The sequence below is a fragment of the Pristiophorus japonicus genome, chromosome 5 (assembly GCF_044704955.1).
Source record: "Pristiophorus japonicus isolate sPriJap1 chromosome 5, sPriJap1.hap1, whole genome shotgun sequence".
In the NCBI taxonomy this organism is placed as follows: Eukaryota; Metazoa; Chordata; class Chondrichthyes; family Pristiophoridae; genus Pristiophorus; species Pristiophorus japonicus.
The window spans coordinates 236,065,398-236,090,592 of NC_091981.1; the positions used below are offsets into that span (position 1 = coordinate 236,065,398).

At 45.8% G+C, this 25,195-nt stretch overlaps 1 protein-coding gene across 6 annotated transcripts in view; it reads left to right on the forward strand.

Annotated features, from left to right (window-relative positions):
• armc3 (armadillo repeat containing 3) overlaps positions 1 to 25,195 on the forward strand; it is a 350,931-nt gene that overhangs the window by 146,284 nt on the left and 179,452 nt on the right. The gene's annotated exons all lie outside the window — the stretch shown is intronic.

Consider the following 25,195-nt stretch of genomic DNA (forward strand, 5'->3'; position numbering starts at 1 on the left):
TGCCTGACGAGTTAATTTTTTTGAGGAGGTCACTAGCATGGTGCATAGAGGAGGATCTATGGATGCCATCCATATGGACTTCCTGAAGAATTTGATAAAATTCCACTCGGAGATTATTAACAAAAATGAAAGAGCATGCAATTGGAGGTAACCATGTAACAAGGATTGTTAATTGGTTGGGAAGTCGGAGACAGAGAGTAAGGATAAAAGGAAAGTTCTGTGGTTGGCAAAATATGACAAGTGGTGTTCCGCAACGGTCTGTACTGTTATGATCCTGTGAATGACTTGGATAAAGAAATAGAGAGTTGTACATCGAGTTTGCAAATGACACTAAGTGGGAAGGTGCGTAGACGGGAGCAGAAAGTTGTAAAGAGACATAGACAGACTAAATGAGTAAGAAAAGTTATGGCAGATGGAGTTCAATGTAGGGAAGTATGGGGTTATCCAATTTAGATCCGAGAAACATAACTCGGAATATTTTTTTAATGATGAGAGAGAGGAGCTGTGGAGAAACAAAGGGATTTTGGTGTCCATGTATGCAATTCACTAAAAGCTAGTGCACAGGTACAAAAAGCAATCAAAAAGGCTAATGGAATGAAAAAAATTGCAGGACTACGGGGAAAGGGCGCGGGAGTGGGACCAGCTGAGGTGTTCTTGCAGAGAACTGGCACGGGCTTGACGGGCCGAATGGCCGCCTTCCATGCTGTAACCATTCTATGGGCCCAAACATGGCCAGTACAGATTTCTGGTGCACTCACCGGAGTTGTCAAAAATCTTCGGGTCGAGTTTGGCTGCTCCCCAGCCTCTCCTTCATGGTGGCGTAGTGTGGCAACTGGATTCGGGGGCGGAGCCAGGTCCCAGTGCTGAAAACAGTGCCGTGACCTCTGCACATGCGCGCTAGACTGTGTGCGCATGTGCAGTAGCTTCTAGCCCCCAGAATCTGAGAGTGTGTGATGCAGGCTGTGTAGGAGGGGCCGACGCTCGCTGTCCCTATCCCGGGCCGAGTGGCCTGCCGCACAGGCCAATCACTGCCTTCCTGCGCTGAGGGCTACAGGAGACAGGTTGGTGGGGGGAAGAGTTTTGATCGGGGGGAGGGGAAGAGTTTTGATGAGGCGACGGGGGGGGAGGGGAAGAGTTTTGATCTGGCGGTGCGGGGGATGGGGGGGAGGCGGGGAGGGGGGGAGAAAAGAATCTTCAAAGATTTTCCAGTACTTTAATATCTAGCTATCTTTACTAAAAATATACTCAGTTTAATCAGGCTGCTAGCACTTACACCCTGTCCAGTCTCGCTGCTTGGGATTTTTTAAAAGACTAGCATTCCTATCATAACACTGTCATTTGGAGGCTACCTGCGCTGATCTCTTAATTCACCGCAGGGTTTTTCAGAACGTACAAAAGTGGCCACTTACTTTGGCCTAGCTTAGTTTGGAGTAAGTTTTAGCTGGCTAAACTTGCTTAAATGGCCAAAACAGGCGTTAAGTGGCTGGTAACGCCCCCTTTTGAAAAAAAACTGAACTAAAAAAAAACCTAACTAACTCACTTACACTGGAGTAATTTAAATGGGGAGAATTGCGATTTTTAAGTTACTCCATAAAAATCTAGTTGCTCCAAAAAAAAACGGAACAACTCGTGGGGAAACTAACGTTGACCTTTATCTCAAGGGAGTTGGAATTCAAAAGTGAGAAAGATAGGTTTCAGTTGTACAGAACCTTGGTCAGACCCCATCTGGAGTACTGTCTCTTGGGCCCTGGTCCCTTCCCTCTACGGTCTCTTGCCTTTCCTTCTCCCCTCCTGCTGTGCCTGCCCGCACTGCAATCTTAGCCATGGCTTCGTAGCCATCTCCCTCCTGCAGCAGCACACGCTGCTCCCTGCAGTGTAATGCCGCCGCACACTGTTCCCTCCAATGGCCCCGGCCTGCTGATGGTCTTGCAGGCCGGCACCGCGGCGATTTCCGGGCCAGGCCGCCACACGCTGCGCCATCCAATGGCCCCAGCCTGCTCACACTCTCTCTATCACTCACATCATCATCACCATCACAGGCGGTCCCTCAAATGAGGATGACTTGCTTCCATATGAGTTCATACATGTTTCAATGAAGGACCCGATGTTCCAGTCCTGAACTCCAATTGACGGGATGGAAGATGCCTGTGCGTGGATTTTTTTAACGTGTGGTAACCGTTGCAATCCAGCCACCTCACGGGCTTGACAGAGCTAGGCCTTTATCCAGTGGCAAAGATTAACCAGGACGACTGGAGACCTGCTCTGCTGCACGGACCTAGCGTGCACACATATCGCAGTGTGGGCTGGCCTGTGCTGTCCCTGGGCCCTCGGCTCTTCTGGGCCTCGTACCATCATTCGCACCTTTGCCCACGATGTTCCAGGGCCCGGCGCTCCAGCTCTATTTATAGCCCTGACCTGCGGTGGTGTTCTCACACACACACACTCTCTCACACACACACACACACACACACACATACACACACAAACTCTCTCACACACACTCACACACACACACACACACACACTCTCTCACACACACTCACACACACACACACTCACACACTCTCTCACACACACACACACACACACACACACAAACTCTCTCACACACACTCACACACACACTCTCACAGATACACACTATCTCACACACACTCGCAGTTAGTCTTGGGTAATCCTTGTCACTGGGCCAAGACCTAGCTCTGTCAAGCCCATGTGGTGGCTGGCGTGCAACGGCCACCACACGTTAAAAAAAAATCCAAGCACAGGCATCTTCCACTCTTCATGATGTAGTTCGGGATCTGGAATGTTAGCTCCTTCATTGAAACACCTGTGAACTCATCCCTTTTTGGCGTGGAAGCAAGTCATCCTCGTTTCGAGGGACTGCTTATGATGATGATAGAGTACTGTGTGCATTTTTGGGCTCCGCACTTTAGGAAAGATATATTGGCCTTGGAGGGGATACAGTGCAGATTCCTCAGAATTATACTGGGGCTTAAATGGTTACATTATGAAGGCAGGTTACATAAATTTTGATTGTATTCCCTTGAGTTTAGAAGGTTGAGGGGTGATCTGATTAAGGTGTTTAAATGATATGATAGATACAGAGAAACTATTTCCTCTAGTAGGAGAATCCAGAACTAGTGGGCATAATCTTACAATTTGAGCTAGGTCATCTAGGAGTGAAATCAGAATGTACTTTTGGCACCCTCCCAAATGTCTGTGGATGCTGGGTCAATTGCAAATTTCAAGACTGAGATCAGTAGATTTTTGGTACATAGTGTATCATGGGATATGGAGGAGAAGCGGGAAAATGTAGTTGGGGCACAGAGAAGGAGCTGTATATCCAAGTTTTACAGGTTCATGGGGCTGAAAGGCCTACTTTTGTTCCGATGATTGCATTGACATCATGATTTTGACAGAAACTTGTCTCGTGGATGGTAATACCTTCCCCTTACTGAAACCTACCAACTGACTATACTTGCCACCATCTACCACTCCGAAACAAGGCATGGTAGTGATGTGGCCCTTATCACCAAATCACACCTTGGTTTCTCCCCCTTTTACTCTGGTACCTTCTCCTGCTTCGAGCATTTCACCTTGTTCCACCATTCACCTCTCTTTTAAAATCCGCATTGTTTACCAACCAACCCAAGCCCCAACCCAAATTCCTCACCACGATATTTTTCCTTCGTTTCTCCCTCAATCTCTGCATTGAGCCTCATTCTCAATGATTTCAATCATCTCAACTCACCTTCTCTCTCCTCTGATTTCATCAGCCTTCTGCCCTCCTTTTACATTCCCCTTGATATAAACTCAACTACCCATATTCATGGCCCCTTGACCTTGCCAGCTATGTGGCCTCTCTACCCCAATGATCTCAATCACAGACAAGGCCATCTCCAACCACTTCCTTGTACACTTCACCATCCGTATCCTCCATCTCCTCCAACCACATTTACTCTGCATTTACCCTGGGAATAAAGTCTCTCCCAAATCATTTACAACTGCACCTTTGAACTCACTTTATTCGCCACAATACTTCTGCAGCTGTCGATCTGCTCTCTCATTTCGTTTTCTCCATCTTTGATGCCCTTGCCCCTAGTAAAGCCCTTATTCTCATTGCATCCTGGTAGTTCCCCACTGGTATGGCACCCTCAAGTCCAAGGGGTGCAGACTTGGCGCACAAGTGATTTAGCCATCTTTCCCCAGATCTGGCTGGACTATATCAAACCTTATTGGGCTTCCTTCTCCTCTTGACTAAACCCGTTGCAACTCCAGGATCATGCTGGAGAGTAATGATAAACCCCCGCTTCTTTTCTGCACTTTCAAACTTCTCCCCTGCCTTTCCACCCCCACCTCCAATAACAAGTGTGGCAAGCTCAGAGACGAAGATTCAGACAAGCTGCCTGTGCTGTATCCCTCCTTCCCCAAGACTCTCCTCTGCTCTACCTCCAAAGGCACGTCTAGTTTCTCCCCTCATACCTTCTCTGAGGTCATTTTATCCATGAAACCCACCTCCTGCTCCCTTGATCCCGTTCCCATTAAACTGCTGACCACGCAGCTTTCCTCCTGTCCCCCATTCTAGTTGACATCTTGAGGTACTTTCCCCCTCCCTTTGAAAACTGCGGTCATCGCCCCACTCCTCATCAAATCCATCTTTGTTCCCTCTTTCCTTGTAAACTACTGCCCCATCTCTAACCTCCAATTCCTCTCTAAAGCCTTTGAACATATTGTTGCCTCCCAAATTCATCCTCCTGCAACTTCATGTTGGAATCTCCCCAATCAGGTTTCCAAACTTGCCACAGCACTGAAACAGCCTTAATCAAAGTCGCAAATGACCATTGTGACTATGACCATGATGCATTCTCCCTCTTTGTTCTTCTCAGCCTCTTTGCAGCCTTTGACACGGTGGACCACACCATCCTTCTCCAATGTCTCTCTCTTTCCCGTTGTTCAACTCAGTGGTGTTACCCTCACTTGGTTCCACTCTTACCTATCCAATCATAGTTAGAGCATCTCCAACAATAGCTTCTCTTTCATCCTGCACTGTTACCACTGGAGATGTCTGTGGTCCTTTTCTCTTTCTCATTTATATATTGCCCTTGACAATGTCATCACAAATATTCGTTTCGATATGTATGCTGATAACACCGAGCTCTACTTCTCCATCACCTCGCTCAATCCCTTTATTGGCTTTGTGCTGTCAGACAGTATGTCTGATATCCGGTATTGGATGATCCAGAATTTTCCTTCCGTTAAACATTGGAAAGACAAGGAGATCATCTTCGGCCCCCGACACAAATTCCATACCGTTGGCACTGATTTCATCCGCCACCCAGCCACTGTCTCATGGTAAACCAGACTATTAGCAGCCTTGGCATCCTGTTCGACCCAAAGCTGAATTTCTGTCCCCATATCCGCTCCATCACAAAGGCCGTTTACTTATCCGCCCTGTCTCAGCCTATCTGCTGCTGAAACTCTCATCCATGCATTTGTCACCTCCACACCACACATGGCTATTCCAATTCTCTCCTCCGACCTCCCATCCTCAGTAAACTTCGGTTCGTCCAAATTTCGGCTGCCCTATACAAGTCCCGACTCACCCATCACTCCTTGCTGACCTACATTGGGTTCTGGTTCTCAATTCCTCCAATTTAAAATTCTCATCCATATCTTTAAATTTCTTCACTGCTTTGTAACTCCCTATCTCTGTAACCTCCTCCAGGCCTACAAGATCCCCAGAATTCTGCATTCCCTTAATTCTAGCACCATGTGCATCCCTCTCTCCCCCAGCCATTGGCAGCTGTGCCTTTAGCTGACTGGGATGCATGCTCTGGAATTTCCTTCCTAAACCCCTCAGCCTTTTCACCTTCCTCTCCTCCTTTAACACCTTCCTTAATATCCAACTCTTTGTCACCTTTCATAATATCTCCTCCTTTGGCTCAGCGTCCAATTTTGTCTGATTGCTCCTCTGTGTAGTTCTTTAGGATGTTTTTCTACGTTAAAGGTGTTATATAAATTCAAGTTGCTTGTCGCCTCCAGACTCAACTATTCCAATTGCTCTCCCAGCTGGCCAACCATCCACCACCCTCCATAAAGTTCAGCTAATCCCATATTTTATCCCATACCAAGTCACACTCACCCGTCCTTCCTGACCTACATTTATTCCCAGTCCCCAACACCTTAAATTTAAAATTCTGAGGGGGCGAAATTGCCCGTGACCCGTTTGGGGCGCACAATTGGAATTAAATAAAAATTTATCGCCTGGCGAAAGCAGAACCTAAATGACCCGGAATTGGGGTCTTGGTGCATGAGAAAAACATCCGGGCGGTATCAAAGGCGCTCTGCGGGTCGACAACGGCGTGAGAAGGGGCAGAAGCGCAGCGATGTCACTCAGCGCTGCACTGACCATGTCCACTTGGCGCTGATGACGTCAGCGTGACGCAGACGTGCCGTGTCGCGCTGACGCATCATAATGTCCCTCCCTTTCTCTTAAAGGGGAGGGCTGCTGCGAATTCTGCATGCGCTTCCGTTGTGCTCACTGGGCCACCAGGGAGGGTTTCGGCCAGGTCAGTGGCCAGGTACCCAGGAGGAGGTGCGGGGCTGCATTTTGCGGTCCAGCTGAACCAGTGGCCGTCCTTGTCGGGCTGACTGTAAAGTCGGCCAACAAAAAAAAATGCCGGCCGCGGCACAAGGCCATCCCCTTTAAGGCGGCGGGGACGCCTCATCCACCACAACTTCCCAACCCGCAAAGCTGTCAGTGCCATCGCCCTGTAACCAACCTCGCTCCCACGGGGCAATTTCCCTCGTGGGGCGAAAAGGGTTCGGTACGGGGCGTGCACAGGGATGACGTCATCGCCGTGTGTTCCGCCGCCCGGGGCGAAAAGTACAGGGTGCGGCGCAAAGCCGTTTTCTTCACCGCCATCCCGGGGGTAATTCCAGGTGGGTCGCTTCCGCCGTCTGCCTCCGGGTGAAAAGTCCTTATCGCCCTGCCAGAGACGCTAACGGGGGGCAATTCCGCTCCCTTATTCTCATGTTTAAATCACTTCATGACCATATTCCTCCCTATCTCAGTAACCTCCTCCAGCTATAACCCCTGAGAACTCTATCTTCCCTCAACGTCTATCTGTCCCACCTGCGACAGAGTCTGTGGCTCTTGTATTGGACTGTTCAGCCACCAAAGAACTCACTTCAGGAGTGGAAGCAAGTCTTCCTCTATTCTGAGGGACTGCCTATGATGATGGTGGATACCAGTAGATCTATCCTCCAACAGATTACTAGGACTGCTGAGGGCACCGCCCAGGGGAGTGGCAGTGGCTCCATGGAACCTGCTGTCCTCTCTCACGATAACAGCAGTCATGATCCGATTCCGCCAGTGTCTTTGCTGTTGCTTGTCACTCAGCCAGCCCAGACTGCTGCCGCCCATGCCGAGATCTTGCAGCCTGAAGCTGGGCCTCCGAGGCTCAGAGCTGCTTGAGATCGTCCTACAAGGTTATCTGCAGTCACCTCCATTGAAAGTCAGCAGCCTTCCACCAGCCATGCTGCCACCACTGGGTTTGTACTTCGTAGGACTACTAGGACAGGCAAATCTATGATTAGGGACATGGTAACAGGGCACTTAGAAAGTCATAATTGGGCAGAGTCAACACGGATTTATGAAAGGGAAATCGTATTTGACAATTAGCGTTTTTTGAGATTGTAGCTAGCAGGACAGATAAGGGAGAACCAGTGAATGTAGTGTATTTGGATTTTCAAAAAGTATTCGATAAGTTGACATACAAGAGATTGTTGCACAAATTTAGGGCTCATGGGATTGGAAGTTATATATCAACATAGATTGAGGATAGATTAATGGACATAAAATAAAGAGTTAGGAATAAACGGGTCATTTTCAGGTTGCAGGTGGGGTACCGCAAGGATCAGTGCTTGGGCCTCAGTTATTTACAAACTGTATCAATGACTTAGATGAGGGGATTGAGTGTAATGTATCTAAGTTTGCTGACAATACAAAGTTAGGTGGGAAACTAAGCTGTGAGGAGGACGCAAAGAGGCTGCAAAGGGATATAGACAGGTTAAGTGAGCGGGCAAGAACATGGCAGATGAAATATAATGTGGAGAAGTGTGAAGTTATCCATTTTGGTAGAAACAATAGAAAAGCAGAATATTTTTTGAAACGTTGAGAGACTAGTATTCAGAGGGACCTGGATGCCCTTGTACACGAATCACAGGAAGCTAATCTGTAGGTACAGCAAGCAATTAGCAAAGCAAATGGTATGTTAGCCTTTTTTACAAAGTGATTGGAGTATAAGAGCCATGCTGCCACAAGAAATGTGATAAAGCAGACCACTGACATGCTGAAGCAACGATTCCGCTGCCTGGAGGAGCCCTGCAGTACTCTGCTGAACGGGTCTCAATTATATAGGGCCTTGATGAGACCACACCTGGAGTACCATTTACAGTTTTGGTCTCCTTACCTAAGGAAGGATATACTTGCCTTAGAGGGAATGCAACAAAGATTCACTAGACTGGTTCCTGGGATCAGGGGATTTTCTTATGCAGAGAGATTGAGTAGACAGCCTATATTCCCTGGAGTTTAGAAGAATGAGAGGTGATCCAATTGAAACATATAAAATGCTTAAGGGGCTTGATAGGGTGGGGAATCTAGAACTACGAGTCACAGTCTCAGAATAAGGGGTTGGCCATTTAGAACTGAGATGAGGACATATTTCTTCACTCAAAGAGTTGTGAATCTTTGGAATTCTCTACCCCAGAGGGCTGTGGATGCTCAGTCGTTAAGATTGAAATCAATAGATTATTGGATACTGAGGGACTCGAGGGATATGGGGATAGTGCAGGAAGGTGAAGTTGAGGTAGAAGATCAGCCATGATCTCATTGAATGGTGGAGCAGGCTCGAAGGGCCGAATGGCCTGCTCCTGCTCCTATTTCTTTTGTTACTTTCTTATTAAAGAAACACGGAAGACAGGCACTAAGGGGATGCACAAGGGTGATTAGTTTCATTTTGTTTGCAAAATGGCATGGTTTAATTTATAAATTTATTTTGAATGTATATTTTGTGTTGACTTTTATTTTTGGATTGTGGCCAAGAGAACGATGTGATGGTCAATGATAGGAAGATGGTAAGAAGTGTGGAACTGTTGGTGAATGGGGAATTGGGGTTGAGGTTACTGGTACCGCACTTGAATTAGTTCTTCACGCACAGCCTGGACAGAAAGAGGCTGTCTAGGTTGCAGCCTCCCTTCCTCTTTCTCCTCCTCCTCTTCCTCCTTATGCTCCTGCTCCTCAGCTTCTCATTTGATAGGTGGTGGCAAGAGCTGTTTCAGCATGATTCTGAAGGGTAGATGCTGAGAGATTGTTTTCCCTGGCTGGAGTGTCTAGAACTAGGGGGCGGTTGCAGTCTCAGGATAAAGGGAAGGCCATTTAAAACAGAGATGAGGAGGAATTTCTTCACTCAGAATTTCACTTTGGAATTCTCTGCCCCAGAGGGCTGTGGATGCTAAGTCTCTGAATATATTCAAGGCTGAGATAGATAGATTTTTGGAGTCTAGGGGAATCAAGGGATATGGCGATCGGGCGGGAAAGTGTTTGGGTCGATGATCAGCCGTGATCTTATTGAATGGCGGAGCAGGCTTGATGGGCCATAGGGCCTACTCCTGCTGCTATTTTTTATGTTCTTATGATGGTAAGGTTGTTCAGCATGCAGCACATCATCACAAATCTTGAGACCCACTCAGCTGAGTATGGGAGGGCTCCACCAGGCAGTGGAATCGTTGCTTCAATACGCCAATGGTCTTCTCTATCACATTTCTTGTGCCAGCATGGCTTTCATTGTGTGCATGCTACACACGTGTGTGAGGTTTGTGAACTGGAGTCATCAGCCATGTCGTCAGCAGAGAGCCCTTTGGTTTGCTCTGGTGGCTGAAATACAGCTGGCACAGCTTCTGCTGCAGAATTAAGGTATGACTGCTGCCAGGATACTGGGCATTGAACTGCATGATGTGTTGCCTATGGTCACACACCAGCTGCACGTTGAGGGAGTAGAATCGCTTTCAGTTCCGGTACATGACGGTGCCTGCAAAGCCATGTTGCGACATGTTGCTACTATCTCCAGCACCAGCCTGGAAAGAGCCAGATGCAAAAACTTTTATTGCCATGGTCACCTTCACAGCCACTGGCAATGCAGTCCTTGCCCTGCTCTGAGGTTGGAGTTGTGGCTGCAACAGTTGACATATTTGTGTGAGGACCTCCTTAGTGAAGCACATACGTCTCAAACATTGGTTGTTGCTGAGGTTCAGGGAGGAGAATTATTCCCTGGGCAGATATGACCTCCCACCAAGAGCCCTTCTCCCTCTCCTCCTCCCTCTCTAGTAGCTTGTCCTGCTCTGCGTGGTCTCTATTCATTCTTCAAGTCATGCTCGATTCCAAAAGGAAGACCTACAAGTGCACCCATGTTTGGGAGCAACTGATTTGTGCAGAAGCCTTGAAGTCAGCAAAAAGTACTTCAGCACCTGCCACACCACTCTCTACACTTTTTGAAAATTGAAACAACAATGGAAAGCACCAAGAATGTGTATAATTGATACAATAACCAGAAGAAATCAACTAGCAACTGACCTGTAAGTGGTTGATGACCCCTTTAAATAGTGCTAGTGCGGGGTCCTTCAACTATTTTGTTGTAAGACACTTAAATCATTAAAACGAGTACCTCCTGATTAAAGCGGGGGACACTCCAAACACTTTCAAGCAACTGCCCCCTTGTTTTTTTGGGGGGGTTTTTTTTTTTTTTTGAGGGCACTAAAACCACAAATGATACAAGTGCCCCCTGGCTAAAAAGGGGGGGGGGGGCACTAAAACCGGCACAATAAACAAATTAAACTTTAGACAAAAAAACATCAAATTAAAATTTGGTTGCCGGGGGTGATGATGCACTCCAGTTCCTCCGGCGTCCACCTCTCGTGGAAGACCACGAGCATACTGGTGGACACTGCTGCTTCATTTCCAGGGACACCCTGACTCGGATGTAACCGTGGAAGAGAGGCAGGCAGTCGGGCTGAACGACCCCCTCGACCGCCCGCTACCTGGACTGGCTGATGGCCCCCTTGGCCATGCCCAGGAGCAGTCCTACGAGGAGGCCTTCCGACCTGCCCGCTCCCCTCCGCACAGGGTGCCCAAAGATCAGGAGTGTGGGACTGAAGTGCAACAGAATTTGAGGAGCAGCCCCTTCAAATAATGTAACAGGGGCTGCAACCTCGTACATTCAATAAAAACATGGAACATGGACTCTTCCAGACTGCAGAAATTGCAGGCGGCCTGGGAGCCCATGAACCGACTTAAAAACTTATTGCACGAGACTGCTCCATGCAACACCCGCCAGGCCAAGTCCCCAATAAATAGAGGGAGGACTCCCACATAGAGTGCACTCCATTGGGAACCCCCGCCTCCTCCAGACGGCAAGGTGGTGTGCCATGGCGTGTCCTTACGGCAGACGAGGATGGCAAGGTGGAGAGTGTGCAAGAGCAGGAGATTCGGTACAGGAATCCCCTCCGCGCAGAACTGAAAGGCACGGAGGGGATTTCCCAGAGGAGGGTCAAGTTGTGAGGCGCCGGCTCCCGAGGAAGGATACGGGGCTTGGCGCCGATGAGGAATTCTGTCCGAATGGGGTTCAGTTCGGACGGGATCGCCCCATGTGCTTGAGCCTCCTTGACACACCCAACGGAGTCAGGGCCCAGCGCTGTTTTTAGCGACTCGATGGCATTGGCCGCGCGCCAGATGTCGGCCCAGTTTAGGCGCCATGCCAGCACGTCTGGCGCCATCCAGCCTGCTCCTCCGCCATCGAACAGGTCCCTGACCCTAATGACCTCACCAGCCACAGCCCTCTCGTCCGCCTGCCACCTAAAACCGCGGTCGTAAAGGTACGGATTCCTAAGCAGCGGCTCCTGCAGGACAGCCGCCACTCCAGACGGGGGAGAGCTGCACTTGGTGGCAACTCTGTTCCAGACCCTGATGAGTTCCTGGTAAAAGACAGGCAGCCCCCGCATGGCAGTCCTGACACCCCCCAGGCTCACAAACAGGAGCTGTGTGTCGTAATTGAGGCTGTACTGCTGGCGGAAGAAATATGTCGCCAGCGCACATCACCTAGGAGGGGGCTCAACGTAGAGGTATCTCTGCAGGGTCTGAAGACGGAAAGTCGCATGCTGGGTGCTGACGCACACCAACGCCTGACCGCCCTCCCTAAGCAGGAGACTCAAAACTGCAGCAGAGACCCAGTGCTTCCTGTTGTTCCAGAAGAAGTCCACCAGCTTCTTCTGTATCTTGGTGACAAGCGCAGGGGGAGGGGTCAAAGTGACCATCCGGTACCACAGCATAGCGGCCATGCTGCTTAACACGAGTTCAGCTGTGCGAGCTTAAGAAAGGGTGTCGTCTGGAGCGTGGAGCTTCAAAATGACAGCGCTGGCATCCAATCAGCATTGCATGCTGATTGATGTCATGTTCTGCCTGATCTGCATACTTACGGTTGGCGTTAACTGCACATGCACTTATGTCTTTACCAAGATGGCGTCCGGCGCAATTCGCATCAGAAGTGTGCGCGCGTGCCGCAGATGCCGTTTTGGTACTTGTAATGCTAAAAAACAGGCACTGCCGAGACCAGTTTCTGGCCCAAGTTTTTATTCTTGCCATTGCATAGTAGAGATTGATTCACCAACAGGATCAGCTGAATTTTATTCATTAGCTAGCTCCGTTTGTTTTGTGTTTAATAGCTAATAACTCTTGTCATCTAGATTTTCATTAACTTTTCAGAGGGAGAGGAAAGAGCTTGGTGAGGCTGAATGTTAATATGCTAATGTTAAATGTGGATTCTTTTCCCTCAATTTGGTTCAGCGAATTCACTGAGTCGAACACCTTTACTGCTTATAACAAAGCAGGCTTTATTTTGAAGATTTACCGGCCGGGACTTATCAGACAGAAGGAATGCTCTCTTGATAGAGCGCACCCACTTCCTACGGACAAGTGAAGTTACATTGTAAAGGCACAACGGTTATACACTTTCAGTACGTAATACAATTGAAAGACATTCAATTCACCCTATCCTTTGTGATCCCTCCTTCCCTTTGTCCACTCATTAGCCGATACCTGGCCTTCCTTGCCCAATTAAATACGGGCAAGTGGTTACAGCAACTGTTTTTCACAAGGAGCTTTCTCACACATTGCTTGTAAATGTTACAATTTTACTGGCGTGACTAGCAACCAAGACCGTGAGAAAGTCTGTTAATGGTGCTGATGTTGTAATATTTGCAGTCTGACATTCTTTTAATTATTTTCCATTATTTCTTTGTTCACTTCACTGTCTCTATTGCTTATACATTCCTTTGTTCACTTCACTGTCTCTATTGCTTATACATTTTCACATATTCACATTAACACAATGCTACAGAGTCTGGTTTGAGTCCTTCTACTCAGTTCTGAGCTGTATTGACTTTGAGGGTGCTGAGCACAGACTGGCAGTATCTACGAGATAAGAGGGAAAATAAAATCATAAAGTCTTGCCTGGCCAGCTATAGGGGACATTGTAAGCAGCCTAAGAGCAGTGAGCATTGTTACAGAGGTAGCAGACCAGAGAGATAAACATTAAAATAAAGATATAGAACAGGAGGAAGACCGGCCTCAAATTACCCCATAAAAAAAAAGTTTGAAAAAAATGCAGTGTAAATGCAACTAATTTCAAGGTAACTGAACCAAGCTCAATCCCAATTTGAGCAGGATACCAGCTCTGAAAATTTGTGTGGAGAATTTTATTATTGTGTTACAAAGGTTGCTGACCTGTCAGATCTCTGGGTCTCATGGCTGGGTCTCATGTGTAATTTAAAGCCATATGTGTGCTGTGGATAATATTTTGCATAAAACATGTTTCTTCCTGCACATGAAACAAGTCAAAACTGTCTTCTAATTTTCACTTAGTCCAAATTTATCTTCCATGTGTTTAGATTGCTAACCTATGTATTAACCTATTATATTTAGGTTATTTATTTATTAAGCCAATGGTCATTTAATTTAAGTATTATGACAATTTTTGCAGAGGAAATCATAATTACAGTTTTGTGATTTTAACAATTTGCATTACTATATAGGTCTCCAGCAAGATTAATATACAGTGTTATCAAATGTCCTCTAATGTAGGCATGTTACAATTTAATTAGGTCACATAAAATAGAGGGCCACAGAGTAACATCTGTGTTTCAAATAACATCTTTGTTTTCTCCAGTCTGCCTCTTTAGCTAATGAGCAAGTGCTTTTAGTTTGGGCAAACTATTGGGCAGGCTGAAAATATTGTGCGACTATATTAACTCTCCAAGGACCATTTGCACAAAAAAAGAGTTTTCAAGCAATCCTGTGGAGTAGTAAATACTTTAAAATTGGGTCCTGTTCTCAACAAATGTCATGTGTTTATATTACAATTTTGTATTTATTGGAAATAAGCCTGTAGGATCCTAATTGCAAAGACAGTGGTTGTAATTTTGCCATACAGTTTTCAGAATAATGGATATTTGGGAATGATTGCAGATAATTTAATTAAGCTTTCCATCTGACATCATAAACTGTAGGTTGTAACTGAATGGCCTCCTTCTGTGCCGTACTATTCTATCATCTGATCTTCAAGTTTCCACTATTGCCTTGAAATAACTCCAGAGCATGCTATATTTTTATATAAGTAAACATATTCATTTAATGGGATGATTTTCACTTTGTTTTGGCCAGTCAGTGGCTTGTATTGCAGATGCCAATGTAGTTTGTGGTGTTAGTGCATGATGTTCATAGTAAACCTTTACTGACTGTTTTTGTACTACTGCAAGTTTTCAAGGAAGTTTGGTTAACAAGAAATTCTAGCCAATATATGCACAGTTGTATGCTTTCATTTAAAGAATGCTACTCTGCAGACAAGAAATCCGCTTTGTGTGATGTACATTTTTTTAAATTCCTTATTATTCAATACAGTTTATTGAATATCATAACAATAATTGCAGATAGTAGACAATATGCTTGTCTTTTACAAAGTGTGCAGAAATTTAAGACTTGAATGTGTTAGCATGGAACGTTAGAGCCAGAAAAAGTCATATTATTATAGTTAAGATATGGCAGAATGATTTCTGCTGTCGAGCGTCTTTGCTCATAGAATCATAGGGGCCGAAATTGATGGCCTTGCCGCCAATTGCCGCCCGCTGCCACCGACATTCCTCCTTGAGTTGCGCCCAGTGCCAGTTTCGATTTGGTCTGGAGCGGGCGAGAGGGGAGAATTGGCAGGAACCATCCGCTGACATCAGCGGACGGCCAAGTGGCGCAACTGACCTCCCGCCCGCCGAGATGCCAGATTGGTGCGGGCGGGAGTCGGCACCAGAACAGGGGTGGACCGCTGCGAGGAGGACAGTAGGTATGAAGAGCTGAAAAAAAAGGTTAGTAAACAATTTTAAAAAATTTTCTTTACAGCGACTTACCTTGATGGGGGTCCCCTGAGGGTCTTCTGATGGTTTTTTTTGATGCTTTTTATTTGCAGCTCTTCGACCCTCCATGGGCCCGACTCCATCCTCAGCAGCACTTGGGTGGCAAGCGCCTTTGCTGCCGAGAATGAGAGCTCCCGCCCGCTGCCGCCCAGATCGACAGCGTAAGTCCCTCTTTTGCCGCCGGCCGCCCTTTCAGGGACCTTTTTGCCGAAAGCCCCGCCCAGAGTACCGTCAGGTATCTTGGCAGCCATCGATGGTCCTTTGGGCGGCACTTGGGCAGCCCTTGCTCTTCACCAATTTCGGCCCCATAGAAATTAATGGCACAGAAGGAGGCCATTCAACCCATCACATCTGTGCCAGCTGAAAAAGAGCTATCCAGCCTAATCCCACTTGCCAGGTCTTGGTCCGAAGCCTGGTAGGTTGCAGCACTTTAAGTGCATATTCAAGTACTTTTTAAATGTGATGAGCGTTTCTGCCTCTACCCACTCTTTCAGGCAGTGAGTTCCACACCCCCCACCACCCTCTGGGTGAAACAATTTCTCCTCCACTCCCTCTAACCTTTCTACCAATTACTTTTAATCTATGCCCCCTGGTTATTGACCCCTCTGCTAGGGGAAATAGGTCCTTCCTATCCACTCTATCTAGGCCCTCATAATTTTATACACCTCAATCAAGACTCCCTTCAGACTCCTCTGTTCCAAATCAAACAACCCTCTGCCTATCCAATCTTTCCTCATAGCTAAAATTCTCCAGTTCCAGGAACATATTTGTCAATCTTCTCTGTACCCTCTCTAGTGCAATCACTTCTTTCCTGTAATGTGGTGACCAGAACTGTACACAGAACACTAGCTGTGGCCTAACTAGTGTTTTGTACAGTTCAAGCATAACCTCCCTGCTCTTATATTCTATGCCTCGGCTAATTAAAGTATCCCGAATGCCTTCTTAACCATCTAATCTATCTGTCCTGCTACCTTCAGGGATCTGTGGACATGCACTCCAAGGTCCCTTTGTTCCTCTTATACTTAGTATTCTACCATTTATTGTGTATTCCTTTTCCTTTTTGGCCCTCCCCAAAAGCATTACCTCACACTCCTCCGGATTGAATTCTGTTCTTTTCTGTCCATCTGACCTGTCCATTGATATCTTCCTGCAGTCTACAACTTTCTTCCTCACTATTAACCACACAGCCAATTTTTGTATCATCTGAAAACTTCTTAATCATGCCCCCTACATTGAAGTCTAAATCACAAAAAGCAAGGGACCTAGTACTGAGCCCTGCGGAACCCCACTGGACACAGCCTTCCAGTCACACAAATTTCCGTCGACCATTACCTTTTGCTTCCTGCCACTGAGCCAATTTTAGATCCAACTTGCCACATTCCCTTGGATCCCATGGGCTTTTCCTTTTCTAACCTGTCTACCATGTGGGACCTTGTTGAAAGCTTTGCTAAAATCCATGCAGACTACATCAAATGCGCTACTCTCATCAACTCGCCTTGTTACCTCCTCAAAAAATTAAATCAAGTTCATCAGATATGACATTCCCTTAACATATCCATGCTGACTGTCCTGAATTAATCCGTACTTTTCTAAATGACGATTAATACTGTCCTTCAGAATTTTTTCCAACAATTTACCCACCACTGAGGTTAGGCTGACTGACCTATAATTACTCGGTCTATCCCTTTCTCCCTTTTTGAACAACGGTAAAACATTAGCAGTCCTCCAATGCTCTAGCACCACACCTGCAGCCAGAAGAATGACAATTGATGGTCAGTGCCTTCGCTATTTCCACCCTTGCTTCTATTAACACCTTAGGATATATTTTATTTGGGCCTGGCGATTTATCCACTTTTAAAGATGTTAAACCCCATAATACTTCTTCTCTCACTATGTTTATCTCATAAGAACATAAGAAATAGGAACAGGAGTAGGCCATATGGCCCCTCGAGCCTGCTCCGCCATTCAATAAGATCATGGCTGATCTGATCATGGACTCAACTCCACTTCCCCACCCTCTCCCCATCACTCCTTATCCCCTTATCGTTTAAGAAACTGTCTATTTCTGTTTTAAATGTATTCAATGTCCCATCTTCCACAGCTCTCGGGCAGTGACTTCCACAGATTTATAACCCTCTGAGAGAAGAAATTTCTCCTTATCTCAGTTTTAAATGGGCGGCCCCTTATTCTAAGATCATGCCCTCTAGTTCTAGTCTCCCCCATCAGTGGAAACATCCTCTCTGCATCCATCTTGTCAAGCCCCCTCATAATCTTATATGTTTCGATAAGATCACCTCTCATTTTTCTGAATTCCAATGAGTAGAGGCCCAACCTACTCAACCTTTCCTCATAAATCAACCCCCTTATCCCCGGAATCAACCTAGTGAACTTTCTCTGAACTGCTTCCAAAGCAAGTATATCTTTTCGTAGATATGGAAACCAAAACTGCATGCAGTATTCCAGGTGTGGCCTCACTAATACCTTATCTAGCTGTAGCAAGACTTCCCTGCTTTTATACTCAATCCCCTTTGCAATAAAGGCCAAAGTATCATTGGCCTTACTGATCACTTGCTGTACCTGCATACTATCCTTTTGTATTTCATGCACAAGTACCCCCAGCTTCCACTGTACTGCAGCATTTTGCAATCTTTCTCCATTTAAATAATAGCTTGCTCTTTGATTTTTTTCTGCCAAAGTGCATGATCTCACACTTTCCAACATTATACTCCATCTGCCAGATTCTTGCCCACTCACTTAGCCTGTCTATGTCCTTTTGCAGATTTTTTGTGTCCTCCTCACACTTTGCTTTTCCTCCCATCTTTGTATTGTCAGCAAACTTGGCTACGTTACACTCAGTCCCTTCTTCCAAGTCGTTAACATAGATTGTAAATATTTGGGGTCCCAGCACTGATCCTTGCGGTTACTGGTTGCCAACCAGAGAATGAACCATTTATCCCAACTCGCTGTTCTCTGTTAGTTAGCCAATCCTCTATCAATGCTAAAATATTACCCCCAACTCCGTGAACTTTTATCTTGTGCAGTAACCTTTTATGTGGCACCTTGTCAAATGCCTTCTGGAAGTCCAAACACACCACATCCACTGGTTCTCCTTTATCCACCCTGTAATATTTCACATCCCTCCTTCTTAACTACAATGTCTGCATCATCCCTCTCTTTTGTGAACTCTTTACAGCTAGCAAAGTACTTTTTGAAGTGTAGTCACTGTTGCACCTTTTGTGAAACAGATGCAAAGGGAATGGAAGACCAGCAGGAAGAGCAGTGCAAGGAAGGTAGTGCAGGGGTCCCCTGCGGTCATCCCCCTGCAAAACAGATACACCGCTTTGAGTACTGTTGAGGGGGATGACTCATCAGTGGAGGGCAGCAGCAGCCAAGATCATGGCACCGTGGTTGGCTCTGCTGCACAGGAGGGCAGGAAAAAGAGTGGCAGAGCGATAGTGACAGTGGATTCAATTGTAAGGGGAATAGATAGGTGTTTCTGCGGCCGCAACCGAGACTCCAGGATGGTATGTTGCCTCCCTGGTGGAAGGGTCAAAGATGTCTCGGAGCGGGTGCAGGACATTTTGAAAAGGGAGGGTGAACAGCCAGTTGTCGTGGTGCACATTGGTAACAACGATATAGGTAAAAAAAGGGATGAGGTCCTACGAGACGAATTTAAGGAGCTAGGAGCCAAATTAAAACGTAGAACCTCAAAAGTAGTAATCTCGGGATTGCTACCAGTGCCACGCGCTAGTCAGAGTAGGAATCGCAAGATAGCTCAGATGAATATGTGGCTTGAGCAGTGGTGCAGCAGGGAGGGATTCAAATTCCTGGGGCATTGGAACCGGTTCTGGGGGAGGTGGGACCAGTACAAACCGGACGGTCTGCACCTGGGCAGGACCGGAACCAATGTCCTAGGGGGAGTGTTGCTAGTGCTGTTGGGGAGGAGTTAAACTAATATGGCAGGGGGATGGGAACCAATGCAGGGAGATAGAGGGAAACAAAATGGAGACAGAAGCAAAAGACAGAAAGGAGATGAGGAAAAGTGGAGGGCAGAGAAACCCAAGGAAAAAAACAAAAAGGGCCACTGTACAGCAAAATTCTAAAGATTCAAAGTGTAATAAAAGGGCAAGCCTGAAAGCTTGGTGCCTCAATGCGAGGAGTATTCGGAACCCAGGAGAGGGCTCTGAGTTAGTTAGAGTGGGTGAGAGCTTAGATGAACAGGACCCCAAGAAAGAATGCAAAAGGCAGGAGGCAAAAATCATGGTTTAAAAACTAGTATTAAAAACACTCTACCTAAACGCACGCAGCATTCGAAATAAAGTAAATGAGTTCACGGCACAAATCATTACAAATGGGTATGATTTGGTGGCCATTACAGAAACGTGGTTGCAGGGTGGCCAAGTCTGGGAATTAAACATGCAGGGGTATCTGACAATTCGGAAAGATAGACAAGAAGGGAAAGGAAGTGGGGTAGTTCTGTTAATAAAGGATGGTATCAGGGCAGTTATGAGAGACGATATTGGCTCTAATGAACAAAATGTTGAATCATTGTGGGTGGAGATTAGAGATAGTAAGGGGAAAAAGTCACTGGTGGGCGTAGTTTATAGGCCCCCAAAAAATAACTTCACGGTAGGGCGGACAATAATCAAGGGAATAATGGAGGCATGTGAAAAAGGAACGGCAGTAATCATGGGGGATTTTAACCTACGTATCGATTGGTCAAGTCAAATCGCACGGGGTAGCCTTGAGGAGGAATTCATAGAATGCATACGGGATTGTTTCTTAGAACAGCATGTTACAGAACCTACAAGGGAGCAAGGTATCTTAGATCTGGTCCTGTGTAATGAGACAGGAATAATAAACGATCTCGTCGTAAAAGATCCTCTCGGAATGAGTGATCACAGTATGGTTGAATTTGTAATACAGATTGAGGGTGAGGAAGTAGCGTCTCAAACGAGCGTACTATGCTTAAACAAAGGGGACTACAGTGGGATGAGGGCAGAGTTGGCTAAAGTAGACTGGAAACACAGACTAAATGGTGGCACAATTGAGGAACAGTGGAGGACTTTTAGGGAGCTCTTTCATAGTGCTCAACAAAAATATATTCCAGTGAAAAAGAAGTGACGTAAGAGAAGGGATAACCAGCCGTGGATAACCAAGGAAATAAAGGAGAGTATCAAATTAAAAAACAATGCATATAAGGTGGCCAAGGTTAGTGGGAAACTAGAAGATTGGGAAAATTTTAAACGACAGCAAAGAATGACTAAGAAAGCAATAAAGAAAGGAAAGATAGATTATGAAAGTAAACTTGCGCAAAACATAAAAACAGACAGTAAAAGGTTTTACCGATATATAAAACGGAAAAGAGTGACTAAAGTAAATGTTGGTCCCTTAGAAGATGAGAAGGGGGATTTAATAATGGGAAATGTGGAAATGGCTGAGACCTTAAACAATTATTTTGCTTCGGTCTTCACAGTGGAAGACACAAAAACCATGCCAAAAATTGCTGGTCACGGGAATGTGGGAAGGGAGGACCTTGAGATAATCACTATCACTAGGGGTGTAGTGCTGGACAGGCTAATGGGACTCAAGGTAGACAAGTCCCCTGGTCCTGATGAAATGCATCCCAGGGTATTAAAAGAGATGGCAGAAGTTATAGCAGATGCATTCGTTATAATCTACCAAAATTCTCTGGACTCTGGGGAGGTACCAGCGGATTGGAAAGCAGCTAATGTAACGCCTCTGTTTAAAAAAGGGGGCAGACAATAGGCAGGTTATTATAGACCGGTTAGTTTAACATCTGTAGTGGGGAAAATGCTTGAAGCTATCATTAAGGAAGAAATAGCGGGATATCTAGATAGGAATAGTGCAATCAAGCAGACGCAACATGGATTCATGAAGGAGAAATCATGTTTAACTAATTTACTGGAATTCTTTGAGTATATAACGAGCATGGTGGATAGAGGTGTACCGATGGATGTGGTGTATTTAGATTTCCAAAAGGCATTCGATAAGGTGCCACACAAAAGGTTACTGCAGAAGATAAAGGTACGCGGAGTCAGAGGAAATGTATTAGCGTGGATCGAGAATTGGCTGGATAACAGAAAGCAGAGAGTCGGGATAAATGGGTCCTTTTCGGGTTGGAAATTGATGGTTAGTGGTGTGCCACAGGGATCGGTGCTGGGACCACAACTGTTTACAATATACATAGATGACCTGGAAGAGGGGATAGAGTGTAGTGCAACAAAATTTGCAGATGACACAAAGATTAGTGGAAAAGTGGGTTGTGTTGAGGACACAGAGAGGCTGCAAAGAGATTTAGATAGATTAAGCGAATGGGCTAAGGTTTGACAGATGGAATACAATGTCGGAAAATGTGAGGTCATCCACCTTGGAAAAAAAACCAGTAAAAGGGAATATTATTTGAATGGGGAGAAATTACAACATGCTGCGGTGCAAAGGGACCTGGGGGTCCTTGTGTATGAATCCCAAAAAGTTAGTTTGCAGGTGCAGCAGGTAATCAGGAAGGCGAATGGAATGTTGGCCTTCATTGCGAGAGGGATGGAGTACAAAAGCAGGGAGGTCCTGCTGCAACTGTATAGGGTATTGGTGAGGCCGCACCTGGAGTACTGCGCGCAGTTTTGGTCACCTTACTTAAGTAAGGATATACTAGCTTTGGAGGGGGTACAGAGACGATTCACTAGGCTGATTCTGGAGATGAGGGGGTTACCTTATGATGATAGATTGAGTAGACTGGGTCTTTACTCGTTGGAGTTCAGAAGGCTGAGGGGTGATCTTATCGAAACATTTAAAATAATGAAAGGGATAGACAAGATAGAGGCAAAGAGGTTGTTTCCACTGGTCGGGGTGACTAGAACTAGGGGGCACAGCCTCAAATACGGGGGAGCCAATTTAAAACCAAGTTGAAAATGAATTTCTTCTCCCAGAGGGTTGTGAATCTGCAGAATTCTCTGCCCAAGGAAGCAGTTGAGGCTAGCTCGTTGAATGTATTCAAATCACAGATAGATAGATTTTTAACCAATAAGGGAATTAAGGGTTATGGGGAGCGGGCGGGTAAGTGGAGCTGAGTCCACGGCCAGATCAGCCATGATCTTGTTGAATGGCGGAGCAGGCTCGAGGGGCTAGATGGCCTATTCCTGTTCCTAATTCTTATGTTATTATGTTTTATGTTATTATGTTTTATGTTCTTATTCATTAAGAACCATACCCACGCCTTCTGCATCTGCACACAAGCTTCCTTTTTGGTCTCGAATAGGCCCCTTTCTCTCTTTAGTTATCCTCTTGCTCTTTATGTATTTATCAACCAGCTATAAATTTGACTTGTCAATAATTTGTCATGCTTCCCTTTGCTTTCCTATTTGCCTTCTTAATTTCACCCCAGCACTTTCTGTACTTTAGGCTTTCTATAGTATTTTGCTCTCGGTATTTGACATATGCTTCCCTTTTTTGCCTCATCCTACCCTGTATGCCCTTTGAGATCCAGGGGTCCCTATATTTGGGAGGTCCCACCCTTTTTCTTTGTGGGAACATATTTGCTCTGAAACCTTCCTATCTCCTCCTTGAATGCCTCCCACTGCTCTGACACTAATTTACCCTCAAGTAGCTGTTGCCAGTCCACATTTGCTAAATTTCAGTTTAGTAAAATTGGCCTTTCTCCAATCAAGAACTTTTATTCCTGATCTATCGTTGTCCTTTTCCATAACTACGCTACATCTAACAGAATTATGATCACCATCACCAAAATGCTCTTCCACTGATACTCCTTCCACCTGCCCAGCTTCATTCCCTAAAACTAAGTCCAGAACCACCCCCTCTCTTGCTAGGCTTGCTATGTAGTGGCTAAAAAAGTTCTCCTGAATGCATTTTAAGAATTCTGCCTTTTACACTGATTCTATCCCAGTTAATATTAGGGTAGTTGAAATCCCCTATTATTACTGCCCTATTGTTTTTGCACTTCTCAGAAATGTTCTCTTCTAGCTCCCTCTAATTACATGGGGGTCAATAGTACACTCTCAGCCGTCTAATTGCCCCTTTTTTGTTCTTCAGTTCAACAAATATGGCCTCATTTGATGATCCTTCTAACATATCATCCCCTCTCACACCTGTAATTGTTTATTTTACCAATATTGCGACCCCCTCCTTTTTTATCCCCCCCCTCTCTATCTTGTCTAAAAAGCCTGTAAACAATAATGTTAAGCTGCCATTCCTGCCCTTCTTTCAGCCATGTCTCAGTAATAGCTATAATATCATACATACCATTAAGCACAGCCAAACCCCGTTGTTGTTTATTTTCTAGCCTTTTTTTCCTCTGCCTTCCAAGCTCACAAATCTACTGCCTTCCATTTCCAGCTTTGCTTCCCTCCCTTCTGAATCTACACTCAGGTTCCCATCTACCAAGCTAGTTTAAACCCTCCCCAACAGCACTAGCAAACCTTCCCGCGAGGATATTGGTCCCAGCCCTGTTGAGATGCAACCCAACCCGTTTGTACAGGTCCCAATTGATCCCAATGCCTCAGGAATCTAAAGCACTGCTTCCTGCACCATCTTTCTAGCCACGCATTCACCTGCTGTATCCTATTTCTGTACTCACTAGTCCTTGGCACCAAGGGGGAACCTTGGAGATTACTACCTTTGAGGTCCTGCTTATGGATTTCTTTCCTTGCTCACTAAACTCTGCCTGCAGGATCTCATCTCTCTTCATTGGTACTGATATGGACCACAACCTCTGGCCGTTCACCCTCCCCCCTCAGAATGTCCTGCAGCCGCTCAGTGACTTCCTTGACCCTGGCACCAGGAGGCAACATACCATCCTGGAGTCAAGTTTGCGGCCACAGAAACATGTGTCTGTTCCCCTAACTATTGAATCTCCCATCACTATTGCTTTTCTGACCTTCTGTCTCCCCCCGCCCCCCCCACCCATACAGCTGAGCTTTCTATGGTGCCGTGGATCCACCAGGCTCTCAGCCTCGCGGATGCATTGCAGTGACGCCAGCCGCTGCTCAAGCTCCGAAATTCATGAGAGAAACCCCACTGATTCCTACTATCACCAAATTCTTCTACTCTGCTTGCGATCCACTCCAATTGCAATATTACCCAGCTCTGTCTTAAAGCTCTAAGATTTCGCAACCTCGTGCCTAATTATATACCTATTGGATCAAGTAAGTTACAACTGCTTAATAAGTTTCTTGGGACATTTCCCAAGCGCCTTGGCACGTTTTACAAGTTATTGTTCTAGCTCACCTCTTTTACCACATAATCAAGAAACCACTTACAGCTCATAGCTGTTAACTGCTAACTGCCACTGACCATGCAATTTTTTTAATGTTGCAAGACAAAGTTAAATTCCAATCTGATGATTACTTACCTAACACCTAACAATGAATTTATCGTCTCCACCAATTCCTACTATTACCAAATTCTTCTACTCTGCTTGTAATCCACTCTGATTATGATATTTCCCAGCTCTGTCTCTAAGCTCTGTGCTCAAGCTCTCTTTGCTATTGATTTTATTAAGTTAAGCACCATCTGCTGGCTTGTACAAAAATGTCAGTGATTTAAGAATGATGTAAGGTCTTATTTTTGAAGAATTAAAGGCCCTATATATCTCATTAACTCAGTCAGTTTTTCATACTTTTCATTTGTTTTTACAGTTATTAGA